The 25,400-nt window shown below is 38.4% G+C and overlaps 1 protein-coding gene across 6 annotated transcripts in view; it reads right to left on the bottom strand.

Moving 5' to 3' along the window:
- Positions 1-25,400, bottom strand: part of PARD3B (par-3 family cell polarity regulator beta) — a 533,875-nt gene that overhangs the window by 234,443 nt on the left and 274,032 nt on the right. The window lies entirely within an intron of this gene.

The following is a 25,400-nucleotide window of genomic DNA, read 5'->3' as shown; positions in this document are numbered from 1 at the left end:
GATGCAGAGCTCCCTCTCCCTACTTGGCCAACAGCAAACCTTCTTCCAAGAAGGTTCAGTAAGAGTTCAGATCCCACCAACATAAACAGTGAGATGCAAGGAAACCTGGGGGTGAAAGGGATGCTTATTTTACAAATGCAGGAAATGTCTCATCTACTGCTCTCACAACAGACAATTTTAATTACTGCATTTAAAAATTGAACATTTTTAGCAACACTTTCAGGATCATGTGAGCATTTCTGACAGCCAGAATGAGTTTAAAAAGCCATAGCACTATATTTAGCTTTAAAAATCAACACTTTCATAAATATTCCCAAACCAATTAGCGTGTGTTATAAAGTTGTTTACCTTTACCTAGAACAACAAATGCAGTACCTGACATTGCATATAGAAGACCACATAACTCATGGAACACACACATAAAGGGCCCTTGTTGTTCCGTAATAATATAACTAAGCACAGGTTAAAATATGATAACCCTATCTGAACCAAAGTTAGACATATCTTGTCGTAATGTCCAGCAGTAACATTCTATGCTGTTTTCAAGTTCTGGCCAACTGTACATGACTACTTCGGCTCAAAAGGATTCTCTCTGTTGGGACAAAATGTAAGTTGTGTGTTCCTGAAATGGCTGAGAAACTTCGGTCAACCACAATAACCACTGCCCTTCATTATGATACTTGTCAGCCTCAGTTTGCAAAAAGAAGAATGCAGCATACTACAAGCTTTCAAAATATTCCAGACTGAAAAGCAGTATCTCTCTTCCTCCATTTAGCCTCGAATTCACAATGGGCCTAATCGAAGATGTGGCACTAAAACCCTTCATAGAGAAAACATTTGTCTTGTCTTTACAGCGTCAGATTATCCCTAGACCAGGGAACAATCTGGCAAGGGAAATACATAACAAGCTTCCAGTAAGCAGAGACCTGTACTATAACTGTAGCAGTAACACCTCTGTGCAGGAAAAAAACTTTCATAACTGCGGAATCTTAGTTTGGACTGGGACAGAATTAATTTTCTTCCTAGTACCTGGCACAGTACTATGTTTGGAATTTAGTAAGAGAATAATGTCAATAAAGTATTTGGTTGATATTTTGGTTGTTACTGAGTAGTGCTAGCCCTAAGTCAAGGACTTCTCAGTTTCCCATGCTCTGCCAGAGAGAGGGTGCACCAGAAGCCAGAAGGGAGCACAGCTGGGACAGCTGAAGGGATACTCCACAGCCTAGAACATGGTGGCCAGGACATAAACTGGGGGGAGCTGGCTGGGAAAGGCCACTCACTACTCAGTGATCAGGCTAAACATCAGTCAGTGGGCGGAGAGCAATTGTGTCAGGCATCACTTGTGTTTCTGGGTGTTCACAGTCATTCAAGGATTAGGTATGAAGTTGGTGTCAACATCTGTATTTCATTTGCCTGCCTAATCTTTCATTACCAAGATAATAACAGACTAACTTCCAATCTTCCAGTCCCCACAGCTTTACATAACACCCAAAACCGCTTCCTAAAATATATGCAAGAATGGTTTAGTAGTGCAAAGGCATGCATAACAATGCCTCAAAAAATTCAAGATTAATTTTTAAATTTAACATAACTTCCATTTTTTTCTTCTAAATAAGCATAATAAAATATAATTCACACTGTACTGCTAAAATCAATACATCAAGGATGGAAACCAACGCAAAGGAGGCTAGCAAAATGCTGCTAAATGGAAAGAAAAGTATTAATGTTTGTTGCTGTGTATTTCTTATTTTTCCAGTGGTCTGCTTGATTGAAATCACTGTGCCATAGAACGTGGGAAGTATTTCTAAACAGCTTACAATACTTCTATTTCACTTACTGATTAAACTACATCATCCTCTCAACTATTCGGAATGAAATTAATTTGAAATGGATAATTGATGCAATTGTGCCGTATCTACAAATGCAATTAATCACTTGCTAAAGATGATTTTTAGGCAGCCAACTATTATGAAAATAAAAATCACACAGCCTCTTTCAATCTTGTCAATTGAAACGTATTCAACTGGACTGGTAAAAGATATTTTTCAACATAAGAAGAACTGTATGTCTTCAGATATTTTTAATAACATCCAAATGGATTCATGTTTAATTAGCAGAGCACAAAGAAAAGCCATAATATAGTACGGCTTTTAGCAATTACATGACAGTTTCAGGAACAACAACAGCAATATTTTTCCCCTCAACTACCAACGGATTTCTTGAATATTACAATGAGTTGTGATCTTGGCATTTAAAAGGTTATTTTAAACCAAGGGTATCAATGGACACTCTCCTGAGAATCAGTCTGGAGTAAAAAATTATCCACCCAAACTGGTGGATTACACACACTCTGTTCAGAGCAAACACTGAGCTGCCTGAAATCCCCATCCCCAGCATGTCCAAGTACTCTGGCTGAGCTGGCACTGAAGCAGATTCAGAGCAACTCTACCACATGTGCAGTGCAAGGGAAGTGCTCAGTATCTTTAGGAACGGTGGGACAGGAATATCACGCATACACAGACACACATTTTCAAAATTACTGCTTATGCTTAAGCTCAGTGGTCAACAATTTCAGTCTGAATAACATGAGGGCAAATTCTCAGTAGCCCTGAGCCCATGACACCAGAGAAGGGTATCCAGCTCCTGGGTTAAGTGTGGGAGACAACCTCGTCTACCCTCCTAATTACTACTGGCCCCAAGCCAGCAGACACCTTGGAGTCCTCACCTTCTACATTGGGAAGATATTATTAGTATCAAACACAGCTCCCAGGAAGCACCAGAGTCAGCAGGAACCAAAATCAGGGCAGCTTCAGTTCTTCAGGGACACAAGCTACACCAGCCAGGTTCCCTCCTCTGCACTCCCACTGAGCTCTTCTGGACACGTTCAACTTCTGCATGTAAAACACCCTTTGCCAACGTCAACCTTCAAAATGCTCTCCCTGATCCTTCCTGCTATACATACTCCCAATTTGTTTCATCCTAATCATTCAAAAATCTAGTTGTGGAGCATTTTCTGCTTGGAAAAAGCTGTTTCTTAAAGTCCTACACAAACAGTAAGTTCTTTATTATTAAGAGCACCAAGGATTATTTTAGGCCTGGGGATCAAAATTGTTACATATAATTTTGGCAAGAGAATGCCAAGAATCCTCATATCAAAAACTTCTGTATCACTGAGGAAACATTTTTGCTAGTTATAACAGTACTGGAGAGTTCACATCTTCCTCGGCAGGTGTTTTGCCTGGGCGAAGGAAAGGAAGAGGTGCAGTTGGAGTGCCTAAGTACCTCAATTTGTGAAGGGCTGAGAGAAGAAGAAAAATGTAAAAAATACCTCAGTTAAAAATCTTCAGAAGTAGCTTTTGTATACATAAAACTCTGGATTTAGACCCAACAATTTCTAGGCTGAGGTGTGAGCAACACCTTTTCCAAAACACCAGAAAACTGCTTTTAAAAGCATTGATGATATATTGATAAATATTAGGATTTGGCACCTCTACTGGCCAACAACTATTCTTAAAATAAACAGAAATGTTCCAGTAAGGGTGAAAAAAACCTCCAAACCAAACAACCCTTACACACCAACATCAACCAAAAAACTACTGGAAACATCAGTAATATGGTATATGTTCACAACTTTTAGGAGCTGTCAATATTGGAATAATTATCTAAAGGATGCAATTAACTGGCCAGCCGTATAATCACTGGCACCTTTAAAAAAGAGGATATGTTTATTAGCTCTCTCCCTATTTATCACACTGGTTTTAATTGCCTATGAGGTCTCTGCCTGCACTGCAAGCCTACAGAAACACTAGAGAGCAATGTCAGGAGGACTTTGTGCCTGAGTCTGTAGTATTTGCATCTCAGCAAGATTATTAATTTGAACTAAGCCATGCTTAGAACGCTTGAAATATTTTGGCTGACCTACTATCTGCTAGGACATTAATATTTTTACTTTATTTACCTTGTGGTGTTTTAATTCTACTTTCATATTTTATGGACTGTTCCTAAAACTACTATCCAGAAATACAGGAGTGGCCTTTTATTTATAAAGAATATTTAGCAGTGGTATCAACAGTGCAAGGCAGGCAGCAAAGAAGCAGGTGTTTCCAAGTTAAAATTTGTGATTTTTTTTCTGTATCATCCATTTGGAGACAAAAATATATATTTAAAAAAGGTGCACAAACTTTGGACATCTGAATTACTATATAAATTATTTGTAAGCAATTATTCCCATGGCAACAAGCATAATTTAAAAGTGCACTATCATTAGCTCCACAAATGCACACTAGTCCCTTATTTTGGTTGGAAACCAACAGTGGGCAATTGATATTGCAAAAAACAGGAAGGAAATTAATGTTTCTACAAGGAAATCTACCAAATTTTCTCAGAGCAAGAGAACACCAGCATGACCTTTCCTGGCTTGACTCACTGCTTGAAACCCCCCAAGGTCTTTAATTGGCAAAACATTTTATAAGAGAATTGCAAACTACAAAGCTGCATTTTGACTAATTTCTTCTTCGTTTAGACAGAAGTTGCTTGTATTCCTTTTTTAAAGTAAAGAAAAAAATATCTTAACCCACTATGCATCAGGATAACTGATTTATAAAAGTAGTACTTAGAGGACATCTAAATCTTATTTTGAAGAAAGTATTATGTATGATGCCACATCCCTATTTCTCCCACAAATAAAATTTGAATTTTATTCCCAGCACATAAAGATACTAATTCTGAACACTTAAAAAAGTCCCACAAACCTAATGCACAATAAAGAAAATATAACAAATGTAATTGCACTACTGAATCAAAACTCTCTGCTTTCGTTACAACAATATGCCCTCAATATTATCTGAAAGGCTTCTAAAAAATGTGTATTACCTAAGAGCTCAATGTACAAGTGATACTTTAACCCTGCATCTCTATTCCTTGCAATAAAGTCTTTAATGACTTCACCTGTTTTTTCATCAAAATTAAATTACACGTGTCTTCACCACCACCAATGACAGTGGGGGTTTCCAAAATTTAAAAATCAAATCAATTTTCAAAGTTAAATGGGGTCTTCACTAAAGGTTGCATTTGATACTTTGCTGTTAATTCTCTTTATTGATGGCATATATAGTGAAATGCCTTAAACACGCTAGGTTGGTCAGCAGGAATCCACAGACCCACTGACTCTGTAACAGCAAGGACAACCACATGGTTCCCATCAGCCTACCAAGCACTGCTCACAGCCTGCCAGAGCCAATGTTAAGCTTTGACTTGGATCAGAAATTCGTACTCATTGCTGTAACGAGCGCGGGTCTCCAGGAGGGTTTGGATGGATGAGAGATCTCTGAAGTCAGGTCTTAGAAAATGTGGTTTATTAAAAGGGGGGAAAGGCCCTGCTTGGAGTTGCCAGGCGCAACTCGTGGCAGGCCCAGGGAGAGAGGGAGAGGAAGAGAGGGTTCCAGGTGAGGGTCCCAGGGGAAGGTCCAAGAGAGCGTCCGGTCCCTCGGGCACACCTTATCAGGGGGCTTCAAGGTGGACTGGAACAGGACTTGGGCCAATGGGGTCACAGATACCTGATACTTCAGGGGAGGGTCACAGGTGTGGGATGAACCATACATTGGGGGTGAGACAGAGCATTCCATTTGACCCTTGGACCTATCTGCAGGTAAAGGGCATTGTTTAATCAGAAGGGAGGATTGCTTTCAGCCTGGCTATACTATTGTTTTCTAGTTATTCAGTAGTCAAGGTTTGTTATTTCAAATCTAGTTCTCATCTCAATGTCTGTATTTTCCAAATCTTTTGCCAGGCAATCATATTTATAAGGTTTTCCTATTTCATCTTCCCTAACACATTGCTTTGGAACAGTGACATCAGTAAGATGCTTCAAAGGTATAAGAATGCTTTTTCTCTTACTTCAACAGCTGCAGCCATAGCTATATTTAAGCCAAGAAGGCAGTCATCTCAGTAACCAGCATGAGAGGAAACTATGAAAAAGACTGCCCCATCTTCTCAGACATGCCTTTTTGTAACACCCCACTCACTGGGGATAGCTTGACATAATCCCTGTACCAGTAATCCCTGGGTCACACACCCAAAAACCACTACAATCCAGTCCACTTGGCCACCTCTTCTCCCAAAAGACAGAGCTGTGCTGCAGAACGGTGCCCTGGCTGGGGCACTGCTCTGCTCCTGCTGATCTGCATTTGCCCTGTGCATTATGTATTATTATTACAGGGTATTATGTTTAGTTTTCCTCAGTGTGCAATGCATGTTAGTAATTGCTAGTTATGTTACCTCTATTCCTCATATGGGATTATCAGTGGAGCAACAGCACTGATTAATCAATTAGCATGGATTCATTAGAGATGAACGATAGGGCAATGTAATTGTGTTTACTGAACAATGGATGACAGTGTGCTTAAAGCCCAGGATTTCTAATAATGATATATACATAACATCATGAATATTTAGAGCACCCTTACTGCAAAGCTAGAGAGACAACAATCAGTATGTGATTCTGCGTGCAAGTAATCCTGGAGCCTGAAGATTGCATAGATGGGAGAGCCACAAGACAGATGGCACGGTTTGATAACTTTTTTTAGCTTTGACTAAATCTTTGTAGAACAGCTACAGCATTTCCTGTACTCCAGAATGCACAGGCACGTCTGCACAATACAGTGGCAGTTTAATCAGTCAAAACCCCAGGTGTCTCAGAAACATGAACCAAGCCATATTAAGCATAAAAACATGAAAAAACTAGCAGAGTCCACTCTATGAAATAAACAGAAGCATACAAGGGTAAGTTAAAACTTTTTCTCCAGATGTCTGAGGTGTACATCCCTTATTGTGTGTCCTTGTCAATGGCTTAACACTAAGCTTACAACAGCCATTAAAGAACATGAACACCAAGCTCTCAGACACATCTCTCAATATATAATTAGTGCTCTTTAGGTACTAATGCAATAGTCACAGACCCTTCTTCTGTCTGATGGTGGTATACAGACTCACCAGCAATTCACGTGGATATCAAGAGATGGGACAATTAATATCTTGACAATACAGTGCAAAGAAGAGATATTGAAATATAGCTTCTGCTGCACTCTGCCTGAATGGAAAAACACTAAAAAGGAATGAAAAATGTTACAGGGGAAATACTTTGCTAAAAAGTTAAAGTAGAAAAACATGTTCTCTATTATACTCCAGGAAATCAGAAATCTTCACCTAAGTCCAATACCTGGGTCCCATGACAGGGTCAATCTACAGCATGACAAGAACCTGAATGCTCTCAGAGATCACTCATCCAGTATTCTCCCAAGATGCTTCCACATTGTCCCAGGGAACCACAGTCTGTGATTAGCATAGAGCTTCCTTAGCTTGGATGGCAGCCCTTGAATACAAGGTACTAAGAATTACATTGCCTGTTTAGATCAAAGGCACTTTCATTCCTGCAGGGAGTTAAGTATTCCTCCTTAACTCTGTGAGCTGCAATTTTATTTACTTTGCAAAAGTTTCACATATTGAGTTAATTTAAAACATACCAGTTTCCTCCAGTCTAAGGAACTTACTGAATCAGTGACTAATAGTATATTGTCCTGCAGACATCTTTATATTTAACCTACTAGAATTTATATTGTACTATCTCTGAAGCCTACCTTTTGTAACTTTCCCAAAACCCTCTGATTTTAAAAATTCTCACACTTAGAGATGTTAAAGTCTCAAAAGAAACTTTCAATAATTATACATACATATATAAAAATACACCGCTCTCTCTCTCTCTGTGTGTACATATGTGAATGATAAAGCTGCAGATGAAGTTCTTCCAAAAATCTTATCTGGTCACAAAGATAATATGGAGATCTCCTAGTATATCTCAGTACAAGAAGGGATTATCTTTAAAAATTCTCTCCTGGGCTCTGGGCATTCTACAAACCAAATTGCCCATCTTCATTCTCAACAAAAACTCCCCAACACTGTAGCAAGGAAAATAAAGAATGGCCTAAGGAAAATAGAACACAAATTTGTCTTGCCAGGCCTCTATTTGACCCGCAAGCCCTAGACTAGACATACTCCTAATTTCTCTGTTGCCACACTTTAAACCAAATTTTAAAAAATAATTTGTCAGAGAAAAAACAAGCCATCATCTATTCTGAAGATTTTTGTAAGAGGACATCTTAGCCTACAGAGCACCAAACAAGTAAATAAGGGTTAAAATGTTGTCTGAATCTCTTCAAAGAAGTGAGTTGCTTGCATCCAAATGGGAGAAAAAATGCTGTCCTACATAAACCCCTTGATCTCAATCCCAATTCTCAATGGAAATTAAGGCAACTCTGTAGCATTTTAATTCTGCTGAACTGTATACAAAACTTTGTTTTAGAATCTGAAAGTACAGGCACAGTGTTATCCTGAATTTATGAGTGAAAATTATTAATAAACCTGAGTTGACTCCTGTGAGCCAAGACATTACTATCACTGGCTTATCTTAAACCTAGCAGGCAATTTAGACTAGAGACAGATCACCTGAGAGCATATTGTTATTTCAAATAAATCCTTATGAAGCATAGTGGTATTTTCAGCCTCTCCCACGGTTTTTAAAAGTCATCATTAAAAAAATCCTTTCATAAAATGATCTGGTTCCATGTTAATTATTAACTACATATTGAAATAACAGCACTGGTCAGTAAATAACTTGACAGCACTAAAAATTGCAATGTAAAAAGACAGGATTAATCACAAAACTGAAAGGAAGCTGGGTGAAGTAAGTATCTTAAGCAAAGATATATCAGCATATTTGCTGGGAATAAAATAGAACAGCAATTATAAAACCCTACAGATTAATTAAACTCAGGACATTTTAATGAGCATAGTTGTATCTACTAATCAGATTATGATGGGGACTCTCACAACCACAGGTTTTTTTTTAATTATTTGAATAGAATAAGCAAACAAAATCCCATGGGTAACATCAGTTTCACACTACAGAGTTATTATCAACAGAACCAGCTTTTTTAAGGTTACAGGTGGACCTAATTGTACTATAGTTGTTGACTAATAGCAGCATCTCTAGTTGCAAGAACAAAGGTCAGAGAAGACATTGCTGTTGCTTAGGTGAGCACAACAGGTGACGTGGACAAATTCGTAACTCTCCAAAAGACAGAGAGCAGCAGGAGATGCCAACTCTCCTATTTCTTGCATGTGTTCCTGAACAAACATACTGTTTCAATTCAATGTCTGTTTCCTTGCTTTTGAGAAAAATACAGGGAAGGTATACCAACAGAAGTGCTGGCAATAAGAAGGCCTTTGAGTAAAATTCCCAATTTTTGTTTTTTCCTATTTTAAAATAAACATTCTCAATTGTAGCAATGATTTCCTAGAACCAGAACGTCACAGAGATGTACATAAGTGTTTGCCACAAAGGAGAAGGAAATAACTATAACCTGTCTCCTTGCATGCCTTTGTGAAGCTCTACCATTTTCTAACCTCTCCACACAAGATCCTCAAGCTGGTTTCGGATACACAGAGAAACTACACTGAGACAAAAAAGTTCCCTTGTTCCCAGTTCCTCAGAACTTGGAAACTGAACGTATGGCACCAAATAGCAGAATAAATCAAGTCTGGCTACCTGAGAGGGCCAAGGTCAGTTAAGACAAAGTGAGGAAGGTGACAGATGCACAAGTGACAAGATTCAGTACATTTCAGTTCTTTATGAAGCTTCTCAGCTAAGAAAAGCCAGATTGATTTAAACATGAGTATTTCCTTAACTTACAGTTCCCTTAATTTTAAGAAATGTGTTGACAGAAAATCTGAGTGGCCTGAAAAGTTAACAAAGTTTTTATACATGTGAATTATTTAAACTTTAAAACTTCAGTACAATATGCTTAGATACAAAGCACAGTACAGTTTTATATACCAGTGAAATCTTTCAGGTACTATTATTTATGAAGAAATTCAACGTTACTTACCCAGGTCAGATGGTAATTAAAAATACCTCACAATCAGAAATGCAGGGAGACTGGCAGCATGCTGGGGGTAAGGGTGTGCGTTGTGGTTTATAGATTTTTTTATTTGTCTCACTCCTACTACCTATGCCAAATTCATCAAAATTTATTGTTTAGAAAAACAAATTTTAAAGTATTTTGTACAGTTGAGTTTCTTCTGCTATCACATAGAAAAGCAAAGCTTTTTTCCTGAAGATTTTATAATTGCATTATAATAACCCAAAGCACTGTAAGCTACAAGAGTTTGCTTGCATCTTTCTTACCTTGAGCACTACTGATCTGCATATTTAATGGCTCCTGTATGCTATTAACTGTAATGCATTCTGGGTACTCACAGGTAAAGACATTACCTTTTCTTCTAGAAAGAAAAGGTAGAAAGGAATAGCTTCAATGAGTTACTTTGTGAAGGAAAGAACAAGGTAGACTTCCTAAAGAAAAGCCTCTCATTCAGAGATGAACTTTACCAAATTCAAAAGCAACTGAAGGAGGCATTCACTGCTTTCTTCTGAAAATGAGCTTAATAGTACAGAAGCTGATACATCCTGCAGGCAAGAGCAATACATCTTAGACAAAAGTTGCCCCCAGTAGAAAAGAAGATCATGGAGGGAATGGCATTTTTCAAGTGTCTGTGCATAATCTCATGCAGGGCTTTAAATTTCAGCCAGAAAAAAACCACTGTGAATTAGGTTTAATATTTTAATAGAAACTACTGGATACATGAAACAAAACACTGAAATAACAGGGTAATACTGATCTGTGTTGCAAAACTGATGTACTGCTGCATTTTAAGCTACTCAGAGCTTCTGTAATTTACACTCACTCCTGTACAATGGTAATGAAATGATCAAGCCTGGAGATCACAAATACAAGAGCCTGTGGAGCTGAACTCCAGCTCAGAAACTAGTCTGAACAGTTTCCTCAAGCGTGAACTGACTACAGCACAGTGTCGTGAGCACAGAAGGAGTCCAGGTTCTAAGAGGACAGAGATAAGGCTTTCTATTTGCTCTGTGGTCTCCCAGCAAATAACCCTTCCCAGTTTAAATGGTTACAAATTCCAATAGAGACAAGTTCAGTCAGTGAATGTTCACCGGAACTTAAAACAGGAACCCAACCAGAACACTTTCAGGTATAATTACACTTGATCTGGACTAAAAATTTTTGTTTCCTTTGTGCAAGTATCCCCTTTGTGCAATGTGGTATTGGTTGTATCCAATACCAACAGCTGCAAGTACCATCAAGTCTGGAAAACACAAATGAAAGAATTGAGGGAGCTGAGTGCAAACTGAAATAAAGTTTGAACAGTTTATTTTTGTTTATTTTTTTTTCTTAAGCCTGAACTGTCTTACACACTGGTAACAATCAAACAGGAACGGTTTAGCATACGAAAGAAAATATTATTTCTGTTGTTACAGCTATTTGGACATCTGATAGCCTCAGGCAACCCAAAGGGGCCCTAACAACAACAGCTCAGCTTAAAAGACAAAGGGCAGATACCTTTGAAGTGAGAGATGACAAAGAAACAGCAGTAGACCTTGAAGTTTGGTCTGACAGAAAGAACCTGAACACTTCAGAGTAAATAAATTCTATTCATCCTCACAATTCTCTTGAAGGCAAAATAGGCACAAGGATGCTGAATGCCAGAAAACCTAAGGGCACAATGCTCTCGCAACAAACCCCTTCTGTATGGCAACAGGAAAGACAACAAGCATTTCAGGGGGCATCAGCAAACAGTGCTGGGGAATGATTCTTGAAATTGTAAATATTTTGTGACTTAGCTTTTATTTTCTTGTCTGGTAAATATGAGTGATAGGAAACCTATGTCAAAGAAAACACTAGCAGTGTCTACTAAGAGGATCCTTTGATTCTTAGGCATCCAGGCTGAACAGCCATAAAAGTTTTTAGATAAGAGTGTGTGAAGACTACTGCTCATGAACCTGTTCAAACTAGTGGAAAAGACAAGACTGGATTTCCAGTTCTGCAAGTGGATTGATTTTTAGAGACTTACAACACAATTCAGGACACAGATAAGGTACAGCTTGGAAAATAAATGCTGGGTTCTAGAAGCAAGTAGTTTCAAAGTGGAAGCTCACAGTTGTGTCTCCCTGTATCCTGCACTAGTGATGAATGGCACAGGAAAAACAAAATGTCAACTACCTTTCTGCTGGGAAAGGGGAATACAAGCCACTCCTGCACATGTAAGACTGTGGTGTTGGGAAAGGACCTCATCCTGCCCCTTTGAAGAAATAATGCTTGTTTGTGCAATTCCTGCTTCTCACCAGTAAGGAGAGGTGCATTGATGTGGATAAGAGGCTTCCATAGGGATGCAAAAGCTGTTAGACATTACATGATTTAAAAGCTGGTCTAGGGACAAACACTTGTCATTCCCCTTTAAATCAAAGATTAATAGTAACTGCACACCCAAGAATTATAACGGTAGAAGTGTATTTGCTACTGGCATTTTTATTTTATTGCAGTAGACAATGACTTCAATTTGTGGTCAACAGACCTCTAAATTCCTTGACTACTTTTAGAACATCATAAAAAGAAACTGTGAAGATCTAGCATAAGATATGTCTTCACTGGAAAGTTTTTGGGAGTCAACAAACCAAAAAAAGTGAAGTTATAAGCCATACTTCAGACTATAAACTGGTTGGCATTTCTGACACTGAAAAAGACAATTACTATTTTGAGTGGGTTTTTTTAGTGAAGGGACAGAAAATTTCCAGATTTTATTTTTCAGAGATAAAACTGAAATGCACCAAGGACTACTGCTGGTTTTAATCCTGGATTCACTTCTGATTTATTTACAGGAGTGCTTTCTACCTTTACCTGCAAATGTCACAACTGAGCTCGTGACTTTTATATAGTTTCTTGGTTTAATAACTATGGTAGGTGCAGCACATGTTCTGCCTCTGTCCCCCTCCAAAAATAAACAAAACCTAATCATGTCTAAAAAATAGTTTATATCTCACTGTTTATAGCAAATAGAAAGAGTTGGGCACAAATAACCTAATTTTCACCTGTTTCTGCTTACTGCATACACACTAACTCAATTTAGATTGATCTGCTAATGTTTGCAGACTTACTACAGTGGCACAAGGGTACTACACCCATTCAGCTTATTCTTAAAAAAGATGAACCAAGATGAAATGTTGTTCATACTCCTTTTTAATTTTATTTTAGCTCTTTGTTTATCGCTTCACTTCAAAGCACTTCCAATATGAGGCACAGTTTCAGTGTGACAACTTTGTAAAATTAAAATAGAAAAAATGTGCCAGCATCAATCTGCTTTACATTGGAAAGCACAACAGCCCTGAGACAGAAATGACGACTTGTGAGAGTAAGCTATAATGAACCCAGAAGTGCTATCTGCAGTAGGCAAAATATATTAGACTGGAGGCTGAACACTCCTGAAACAATTTGTCTTCCTCAATAGGAGTCTCCTATTCCCCTGTTGCAGTGTACAGCCAAGTCTGACTCCAAAAGCAAGGGAAAATTATCAATATGAATCCCCACAATTCTGTCGGCTAACATTTCTTATTTGACTTGGAGCTACTTAAAGACCAAATTAAAAAAAAATACAGCCCAGAATAAAGCTGAGTCTGCAAGAGACATCCCCCACCTGTGACCTGTCAGTGGCTGGGCAGGAAAGCAGGTAACCACCCTGGTGGCAGGAGCCCCACAGGGCGATCCCACCAGCCCAGGGGCAGCTACCCAGCCAGGGCACAGGCCCGGAAGGTGGGAGCCAAGCCTGGGCAGCAGCTGCACAGATAACAAGGTAACAGAATAGGCTGAGCCAGCCTGTCTGCCCTAACCCTGGGCCTCTGCACCAGCAGAGCAGGGGAAACAGCCCAGCACACAGGAGGACACCAAACCTGCCAGCTCCATCCCCAGCTCAAAAAGCCCAAAGTCATGGCAGGCAAGCACCTCAGTAAGTATGGTCCTACTTAAGAGGGAGGCTACAGAGGGTCAAGGGGCTGATCCCAACAGTACCAGTCAAAATCCATGGCAGGTGCACCCAGGTAGCCAGGTCCTTCTCAAATTTCAGTGTTGCTAGAAAATAAGTTTTACTGCCTAGTGAGCTGTATTGTCAGATTCCTTTGCACAGACATTCTTTCATTACCTGTGAACTGCAATATATTGATCTAGTTCCTATTCTTTTCACAACAACATACCTGAGGCGCAAATTCTGGTCTCTTAAAATACATTCTTGGTAAAAGGGCATCACATGAATATATATGCTACATATGGATGTACAGAATTAGTGGGTAGCATTACTTAATATTGCTTTCCCAAAGACATGCCTTCATGCTAAAAGGACCTTCCAGTAGGCTCTCCCAACAGGTAAAGACATTTTTCTGTCTTGTGCTTGAAAATTACTTTTTTTTTTTCCCTTAGAAAGCTGGTGAAAGCTATGAACTTGCTTTCCAACTTTAATGTGTACCTTTTAACTTAGTACCTGTTTATCAAAAGCCTAAATATTTAAACTACTTTAAAAATAAAATAAACCTGTTATCAACTGCATATATTACACCAAAGAGCATTTTCCCAATTAGTTTTTGCTGTCCAGACTGAAGAGAGCTGACAACCAGCCCTGAATGTGCATGTTTGGTTGTTACAGAACAAAATACTAGCAGCAATGGAAGAGAAAGCTAGACCTGAATTAATCTTGCTTATTAAACAAACAATAAAGAAGTATTTATGTGGTAGTCAATATCACGTTCATATGAATATAGAATGATACGTAATAAATAAATTCTAAATATTGAATGATTTCAAGAAAAAAATTAAATCACTATAAGCCTAGAATCTGCATGTTGCTCCTGACCTTAACAGGGAACTAACATATCAGACAATAGCAGCCTGATTACTATAAAATAATTTTAACAGAAACTAACATCAATAATTCCATGTTTTAGACACTTGTGTAGAATTAAAAATACATGTAATTGGCAGCAGATTAATTTCCCAAAAGTCTTATAATCTTTTGGTATACTGCCAACAAAATAAAAAAAAAAAAAATTATTTATGAGTGCATGCATCTGGTTCTAATGATCTAACTCTACCTGTAAACATCGGGGTTTGTGTAACTGATGATGTTAACACAAAAAAGTTATCAACATGCCTCTCAAAACAGCCTTTTGAATATGGCAACTACACACAAAGTAGACAATGAAAGGTAAAAAGGCAGCAAACCACAGCCAGGTATTAAGCAATCATCAGGTTCTATGTTTTGTAAACTCAAGGATAACTTTGTTATCATTAACATGGTAACCCCTAATCTAACAGTATTACTTCTGTTCTGAAGTGCTTCACAGAGAAAACATACCCCAAAAATTCTCTTTCATGTACTACCTAGACTATCAATTTGACCATAAGACAGCACCCCTCTCATACCATCCTGTTATCAGTGGATGGACTTGCCTGCGAATAGCAATCCAACTTCCCTTCTCTTCTGGATGACAGGATGGAACATTTTCCCAAGCTTAACAACAGCCAGTAAGAGACAGAATGGCCTGAAGACTGAAGTGGAACTGACTTTTACCCCAAGTTAATTCTGCTATTTAGAAATTTACAGTACAATTAGTAAATAATAAAAATACTGGGTAAAAACTTCTCTAGCCCATTCTGTCTCTGCTCCCCTGAACCTCCTTGGTGGGAACATAAGGACTCACAATAAAGAATCCTGCATTTTTTCCACAAGGAGCAAAACATTTTGATTCTAGGTATTCTCACCACTATACAGCAGACCACCTCAGTCACCAACATTTTCCAGGTACCTTTTGTAGAATATTCCTCCTTCAGATATACATTACTGAATTCACTCCCTCAGGTAAAAATCCTAAAACATCCAAGGTGACTCATATTTCTCATGAAGAAAATGTGGATACAATTATACATAAGCCATGCTGATCTCATAGCTGGTCTTTGTGACACAGAATTTTCACTAATATCATTAATTAAAAAAACCCCACAGCTTTGCAGAAGCACATAGCAATATGTGATACCTATGGTGATGCTACACAGATCTGAGGAAAATGTTCCTATGTTCTTTTAGAACAAATATACAGTAAAGACTATACTCCTTGGCTGAAAAGAATACCAGTAAAATGTTTGAGCAACAAATACATTTGTCTGCAAGAACTGCAATCTTTCACAGCCTTGACTGATGTATTTATTTATTATCCATATTTTGGCTAAGTCTTTTAAAATCAAATTGAAGGGGATATCATTCTACCTGCTGATAAAGAGATTTTTTTTCGTGTGACTTAAAATCCATTTAAATCTGGTTTTGTTCCCTGGCCTCCCCTCCTTTTATCATACTTAAAATTTCTCATAGAAATGTTTTATAAAATTCCCCTTGGAATATGTTTCTTCTGCCTGTTCTGAAAGAGAATTCATTTGGGCTTTTATGGAAAGCATCAAGAAATGAGACAACAAAGACTAACTAGCCCTTGCTCAGTAATGCTGCTTGCAGAACTTACTTTACCCCAAAACAATGTATTCCTGTTTGATTCTCAACCTGCTGCTTGAAGGACAGAAAAATGTATGCAGATCATAAAAGAAAGGGAAGGGTGGGGCTGGAAGTGAACGCCACATCTGAGAAACCTTCACCACATTCTTTGACTGACCTGAGGCCAGGTGAAAAGAAAGGGGTTGCTTTTGTTTCTGTAAAACTGACAGACGTACCATGAACTTGATTGTACTTGGTTATTCCAAAAGACAGAGGAAAGAAAAAGGAGACGGCCAATTTATCTCCACAGGCGTTAAAACATGTAATCATCTCGGATGCACCCAATTAGGTCAATGGAGCAAGCATGCTATGAGAAACAGCAGCTCTTTCATTTCAGGTCCAAGTTCATGTCCTAAGACAGCTGCTACATAGACAACAGCACAAATACCACACAGAGTAATAATTCTAACTCTAAGATACTGTATATGCTCTCAAAGATATCATGAGATGCTTCAGTGCAGTCACATTACATGGTACAGTTCAAATACTCAAATACAGAGGAGAGGGTATTATAGCCTCCCTTGGGACTGACACAAAAAGGAAGCTTTTAACTTGCATCTTAGAGAGGAGCTTGAGAATCCATATTGAAACCTATATTAAATCAAGATGAATTAAAGGCAAAACTTATTGTTACTAGTACTTTAAAGCAGACAATTAGAAAGAACAAGCCACTACTCAATTTCTTCAGAAAAAAAAAAAACCCAAATAATCTTACAGGAACAACGGTTCCTATAAGGTCTCTCTGGGGAGCATTTCCCCCTCCCCCTCTTATGATACTGCTTGGAATGTGTAACACTCTGAACTGGCAAATATGGTTCTTGGGATCTGAAAAATGTCATAAGAACAACCATTCCAAGTGAGACTACAGGTATGTCCATCTTTGAATAGCAGGCTGCCTCACAAACTGCTAATTATTGCCCCTCATAGTACAGAGAAATAGTGGCAACAATTTGCTCTTGCATCAATGCACTTATTCTACAGTCTAATCACTTCCTTTTAGCTGAAAATTTGGATATTCATTTTTTGTACATTGTTTGTCTTAATTTTATTTATTTAAAGTTATTTCAGAGAAATTATACTGCTGATGTTACAACAAAAGGTCACATTAGAGGCCAGAAGCAATCATTGCAATTACTGACAAAAACTGAAAGTGGGATGTTTGTTCAAAATCCTGAAGCTCACTGACTCACCCTTACTATTTTAGTCTATATTCACACTGATCTTAGTTTATTATTCCTGACTCAAACATGTCAGAACATCTGCAACAGCAAAAGGTATACAGTATACAGAAGCACTAAGATATTCCGCCCTTCGTTTCAGTTGCCAGTGTCAAATTGTTTTACGGGCATGGACTAAAATCAGGACCTGGTGCCATAAAAAAATTCCAATGCAATGTGCAAGTTTCAGAGACACCTATATTATTATTATCACAGCTCAAAAACCTGTAAATCCAGATTAGCTGAGACACTAGCTACACAGAAGAACAAATCTCCAGATTAAAGTGTCTCCAACGAGTTGGGTAATTTAGTGGTGAAGAGGCCTCACCTAACAAAATAAAACCACAAAAAAGAAATCCTATCTCCTTAGAGTGTGAATAACTGTCAATCCTCTAAGAGAAACAAAGCCACAAATCTGACTTTTGGAGGAACATAAATATTAACCAAACAAGAGCAGAACTTCATACACCTGCATTCCAATGCACTGGAAGGTGACATATTAAAAAATCCAAAATCTTTTTTTTTTCCTAATGTTACAGCAACATTTGTGTCTAGATAAGTATCAAAGATCTCTACCATCATTCCTAGTTGTCCATTAGATTACTACATTTATGGGAAAAGTTACTTAGTAGTAGGCATTTCAGTAGAACACTGACTGAGAACCTATTTTATTTTAGCTACATGTTTCTAGAGCTTGACAGTAAATTATATGCATGAGCCATGTTGACTGTCATCTTCCACTTTTGACTGTCAGACATGGTAGTAACTTGCTAATGTTTCATTCCAATTTCAGTACCATGAGCCTGTTGCATACGCTGCCTGCTAAAAGCTGTTCCAGATGGAATGACAGTGTTTTGTACGACCCCAAAGATGTAGCTATAGAGATGAATATGTGTCAACAGCATTGACAGCATGACCTTTTTTCCCTTTTTTTGTTAACTGTTCTTATTTCTACCCTTTAATTTTTCCACATTCCCTGTAAGACAGGAGACATAGGAAAACAGAGTTTCAGTCTCTCAGCCATCTTGGATCACCTACAATCTTACTGACCTGACTGCACAAGGCAGAGGACAAGGGAGGGAGGTGTAATAAGCAATAAGGTATCTTCAAAATTACAGCCAACGCCCAAAATTCCTTTTAAAGAGGAAACAAAACCCACTCTCCTTCTAATATAAGAACAATGAAGAGCTTTGATGATTTTCATTAGAGATACTTTCTTTAATGAATAGTCAGTAAAATGCCAGAACTCCTCATTGGAAACATTGGAAACAACCTGTTAACAACGAATAACAACTTCAACCAATTACACCATTTTTACTGATAATTTATATACTATGTTAACACCACAGAACATTCATTATTACCTCTTATTACAGTAAATCACAAAAAAAATGTACTTATCCTGCTGAAATAAAAATACGTAAATTACACCCACTGCTCATTTTAAACAATACAGGTAAAACAATACATTTTTTCTGACATACAGGCTGTGCAAGGAACAAAAAGAGCACTTCTCCACACACACACACATATATGCTGCTCTGCACCCTCAAAAGAGGAAATTACCACAGGGCACTTCTGTCCTTTTTCAGATGAACAATTTAGTATTATGACAAACACTTAATTTACTTTTTTTAGTTTTTCCTTTACAATATAAAATATTTCTTTTTGATACAGTATACCACAGCACACACTACAAGGAGGGAAAAAACAGCAGTGGTGGGCTGGAAGTCAGTAGAGAGAATTGAGAAGGAATGGCTTTTGTTATTTCAACAGCCGTCAGATCATTGCATAGTTGGGTTTATAATATGTTCTTTAAGAGCAGCAGTTTTCATGGTGTAAGAGTGCCACACAGCTCTGGTTCCTGCAGTGCTCACACCAACTTCAAAACTAACTCAGTGCAGATGTCCCTATGATCATCTAATCAGACTTCAAAAGCAATATACTGACAAGCTCCTGTGCTGATTATAAGTGTTCTAGATATGTTTCACAGCATAAACAGACACACAGTAGTTGCTTTATAAATGGATTCACCAACATCAGAATTCCCTTTTAAAAAATTCCAACTGTTTGGAACTCCCCAGCTGAATGACAGAAAATCCTTTTAAATGTCCCCAGATCTTCTGTTCAGTTCCAAACTGCAATATTTCAAGAGCAAGAGTTAAATTATTAATAGGAAAATTTTTACCAGAAGAAAAATATGCCTTCCAGAATTAAAAAAAAAACTTTGCTGTTCTGAATGACAGCCTAAGACCACACCACATCAAGGAGACAGTCTTGACTTTACCCTCCAACACACATGGCAATATCTAAGATCTAATTCCAAATCTGCTTTAATGTCTGATTATTATACATCAACAAGACTGCATTTAAAGCATTACAAGAGCACCAGCACTGCTAGTTCCTGAAAAAATACTGTTTCTCCCAATATCTAGTCTCCTTCTCAGAGTCCACTTCCTGCAACACTTAAAGAGGACCTATCAGAAAGATGGGGACAGACCTTTTTGTTGACAAGGGGTAATGGTTTTAAACTGAAAAAGGGTATAGTTAGACTAGATAAAAGAAAGATGTTTCTACAAAGTAGGTGACAAAACACAAACAGGCTGCTGGAGAGGTGGGGGGTGCCCTGTCCCTGGAAACACTCAAGGTCAGGTTGGATGGGGCTCTGAGCAACCTGATCTAGTGGAAAACGTTCATGCTTACAGTAGGAGGGATGAAACCAGATGACCTTTAAGGATCCCTTCCAACCCAAAGTGTTGTATGATTCTATCACATGACTATGGGAGAATTTCATACTGGAATTCTAACACATACCAAATAACCAGAAAATAAAACTATCTGACCTAGTCCAGTAAACATACTGGACAAAAGTTCTATCTTCTAAAATCAGACACAGAATACAACCCTCATGGCAGTGCAGTCTCTTAGCTCAAGTCTTAGCAGAAATCTGCTGAATCAAATTATAACTCTATGGAATTATTCCACCACTGTGTCAAAAAAGACCTTTTCTGCCCTGCCCTACTTTTAAATAGCATAACTTCTCTAATATTTCTGGGTGGTTTTTTTTACTAAAATACTCACACATTTTGTAAGTACTATTCGTAGCCAAATTTGTAGCATAGCTTTATGCTTACATATGTATATAATATCATATAGAAAAGGAACAAATCATGAAGCTGCATACTTACACATGTGGACATTATGCTAATTCACAGACTCCTAATCAGGAAGGCTAATACACCACAAGCACAATTAATAGCCACAAGAACCAGAGGAGGTTTTGACCCTTTTTAGCAAGAGCCTGAAACATAAAAATATTCTAATTATATATCAACCTTATTCAAAATTGCAAATTACACGTCCACAATGCATAAAATACAGTCAATTTCAAGTCATATCTAGGCAAAAATTGAAACTGTATTGAGCCACTGGAGCAGCTCTTCAATTGATCCAGCATCTCATTGTATCTTTAAATATGGATAAATACAATTTAACCCGCCAGTCCTATTGATTAACTCCAAGATAACCTAAGTATTTGTCCAGGAAACATGTAACTATAAAAGAAAGTCACGCAGAAAATAGCACAGTATAATAATCAGCACGTTAACAAGAGGGGGTGAAACCTTAGTCCCACCAGAATTAATGTAAAATTCTTATCAATTCAAATAGGATCACAATCCTCTGTCTAAAACGCATGACAAATCAAGTCTTATGATAGCAGAAGTCTGTCCCTAGGCAAAAACAGAGACAAGCTGAAGTAACAGCTCTAGAAAAAAAAGTTCAGATGTTATAACTATACATTAGCAATTACTACCTGAACAAACTGGACTGAGAAGAAACAGCAAAATGTATTCTGTTCCCTAACACCAAATCAACAGAGCCACACAATTCAAACTTTCTGCCTTGCTGCATCTCATCCCTACCACGTAGGGCAGAGGGATCCAGTCAGGAACTTCTGAGTTGGTGAAGAAAATTTGAAACTGCAGCTCCGCTCAGCAAACTGGGGACAAGTTTTGAGCAAGTGTTAAATGCCCCAGGAACGTTTGTTTCTTCTGGAAGGTTTCAACCATCTCAATCCCGCTGCACAGCTTCACTCCAGAGATCCCTAGCTAAGGACTACATGCCCATGGCTAAACCCACCTTGTGCAGCCAGGCCATTTGTGGCCAGAAAGCAGCTGGACTAACCCTTGGCCTTAGCCAGAGCAAAGCTATGGGCACAGAACTTTTCAGAGAAGTAGAATCACAGAATCGCTTGGATAGGATGGGGCCATAAAGATCACCTAATCCCAACACACCTGATACAGGCAGGGACACCTTTCACCAGACCAGGATGCTCAGAGCCCCATCCAGACTGCCTTTGAACACATCCAGGGATGAGCATCCACAGCTTCTCTGGGCAACCTGTGCCAGTGCCTCACCACCCTCACCATAAAGAATTTCTTCCTCATATCTAACATAAATGCCCCCTCGCAGTTTGCACCCATTATTCCTTGTCCTGTCACTACAGTTTCTGATGAAGAGTCTCTCTCTGGCTTCCTTGCAGGTCCCCTCCAGATAATGGAAGGTTCCTATGATGTCTCCACACAACCTTCTCTTCTCCAAGCTGAACAGCCCCAACTTTCTCAGCCTGTCTTCATAGAGGAGGTGCTCCAGGCTCCTTACCATGCCCCTCCTCTGGACTCACTCCAAGGTCTACATCTTTCCTGTACTGGGGATCCCAGAGATGGATGCAGTATTCCAAGTGGGGTCTCAACAGAATGGAGTAGAGAAGTGGAATCCTCTCCCTCAACCTGCTGGTCATGCTTTTTTTGCAGCCCAGGGTCCAGGTGACTTTCTGGGCTGCAAGAGCACATTGCTGGCTCACACTGAGCTTTTCATCAGTTATCACCCCTTGAGTCCTTCTCCACAAGGCTGCTTTCAATCACTTCTCTACCCAGCTCCCAGGTTTGCATAAGTACATTAAACTAATTCTGTATCCCTGAAGTCCTCTCTGGATATCTAGAGAAGGAAGTTTTCATTCTTGAAAGCCTGGCCAGGGCTCTGTGATCCTAACTAGGCAGAAAAGCTAAAGAGAATTTTTTAATAAAGTAAAAAATTCATTAACAAATACTTTTTTCTTCAATACAAACAAAGAACAAATTCTGATGTGTGTTACCCCTAATTTTCCCTGATTACTGTCTCTAAATTTTCCAGTGGCAGCTATCACAATAAGGAAAGAGAGGTTTGGATGAAAAAAGAAACTCAAATTTTGTACCATCTGTTAAATGACTTCCAGTCTGAGGGAACAGATGCTGGACTTCACTATTGGTTTTTGATTGATCTAGAAGTATTTTGTTAATTGGGGCTAAAACTACAGCTAAGATGTGTCAGAGAAAATAGGAAAGAATAGCTCAAATTCTCCTCAAACTACCTGGTCACTCAGAAAAGGTTTTGTTACATATCATTAAAAAAAAATCAGTATTTCCTTTGAATAAATGGGACAACATCTGAAAAACAGGACACATGCTCTGCCATAAATACTGTGAACAGCTCAAATGGTTCAACAGGTTCAACCAGTTCACCTGAATGGGATAGCAAAATTCTTTTCTTGTATCACTGCATGTTTGCTGCCCTATTTCATGCATTACTCAACTGAAGTGCACTTTCCAGGAGGTAAATCAGCGTTGTCTTCAGAGAATCCCATAGCAGTCACCTCTCAAAAATCTGCTGAAGCACTGGTATATCAGTATAAGGCAGCCTAGGGGTATTGCTACACAGAACCCCACTACCAGTTCCACATGTAGCAAACACCAAAATGCCAGAAGTGCCAAAACAGCTCAACTAATTATGGATGTCAGTTTCAATTACAAAATAATTGCTAAGATAATTGTGGCATAAGTACAGAGACTTACATTTTCACTTATATGCACATGTTTCATCTAGCAACAGTTCTGGGTTTTCTAACTTGCATGTGACTAAAGGAAGCAGCTCAACGTGAAAAAAACTCTGGTTTGTGGCAAAGGAAATTCAGTATTAGTTTTAAATTTTCAGCAGCAATGTATTGAACAAATGAATTTTTTCTAAACAGTGCTTTAATACTTGAAAGACTATAGCTATTTCCAAAATGCAGCATTGTTTCTGCCATGTTTCTTCATTTTTCAGATATTGATTTTTCTGCATGTTTTAAAACAATCTGTACCTAATTTAACCTATGTTATTTAAGCTTTCTGTGTTTCCCAGAACATTATGCCAAAGCATATTTCAGTATGATTGACAATAAGAGTTTTAGAAATGGTACTGTTGCAAAAATAAGAGTTAGGGTAATATATTTTGCCATAATAGATTTTTGCTTTCACAAAAAAAAAAACAGAACACCACTAAACCACAACTTTCAATTTTCTGGGCCTCCCCATCCTCCACTTTACATGATCTATTAAAGTCCTTCTCCACTCCTGTTACTAGTGCAGATTTGACTGTCACCCCTACAGCTGACAGACGGATGTTCTGTATTTTAGCACAAGGAATTCCTTTAGGCTTAGAGGACTCTTGTACTGATGCAAGTCAGTGAAGCATGGAGATGTTTTAACCTCCAAGTATTACTGCAATCCTCATGTAATGGCACAAAATGCACTTGTCACCACTAACATTACATTAAAAAACCCAACTCAACAAAATGCTATTTTTTCCTTCTTGATGGTCTATAAAGCATTCAAAATGCACTCTGGAATGAAATGGATTTCACTTATATTTTCACCCTTTTTTGCCATTTTCATGGTTATAAAATACCAGGGGTGAGAACTACAGACTGACATACTCATTTTGTATGTTTCTCAGTTTTGCCAAGAGTATAAGATCGCAACTGCTAACCAAGAATTCTTCTTTGTACTTTCATTTATCAGACTAAGTCAGTATTTCATTAATATGTAAATGCTTGCAACAAACACCGAGAAGAACCTCTCAGCTCAAACAGGCCTGACAAATGATGCAGAACTTTGACAAAGTTCAGCCCCTGTAACATCATAATGTACTTGGAGAATCACTGAGACTTTTAAAATTGCACCACTTAGCAAATAACACAAGCCATTGTAAAGTAAGGTGCACACAAAATATTTAGATGCACATGCATTTGACCATGCAAAGAGAAACAATGGACAGTCAACTAAAATCCTGTGTTGGCCTTCAGAATTGCAGTGTTAGAGTGAGACTCATAGAACATCATTTGCATGCAAGTCAACTGACTGTATTTACTTCCTTTATTCACATGAACTCAGCTGGAAGTTTGGTCTTAAATACACCTCCAGCTGAAAGGTCCCCACCTCCAGCATGTGTCGCTGAACCCCAGAACCCCAGCTCTCTCCCCCTACTCCCTAATGTGCCAACACAGCTATTTGTGGAACCTTGCTCTAAACTTGTTGTCATCTAGTCTGTAACATCCCTCCTGCACCAAAGATCCAAACAAAGATTCTGAGTGTTGTTTTGTTTTGAAATAAAGCAGCAATAGAGTGTTTTGCACAGCTGGGAACAGGGAGTGAACTGCAACATTGCATGGAGAATCTAAAGGGGGAAATGCATAAATATTACAAGCAAATGAAAACAGCAGCATCATTTAAGGCGGCATTCATGTGGTCTAAAGAGCAGAACTAGATCCAACAGAGCTTTCTAGGCAAACACTAAAAACCAGCTTTATTCTGCTTGAGACACTTATATGTCCCA

The sequence above is a fragment of the Anomalospiza imberbis genome, chromosome 7 (genome assembly GCF_031753505.1).
Source record: "Anomalospiza imberbis isolate Cuckoo-Finch-1a 21T00152 chromosome 7, ASM3175350v1, whole genome shotgun sequence".
Taxonomy (NCBI): Eukaryota; Metazoa; Chordata; class Aves; order Passeriformes; family Viduidae; genus Anomalospiza; species Anomalospiza imberbis.
The sequence above is the reverse complement of the archived record's forward strand: the minus strand, read 5'-3'. Positions and strand labels throughout refer to the sequence as shown.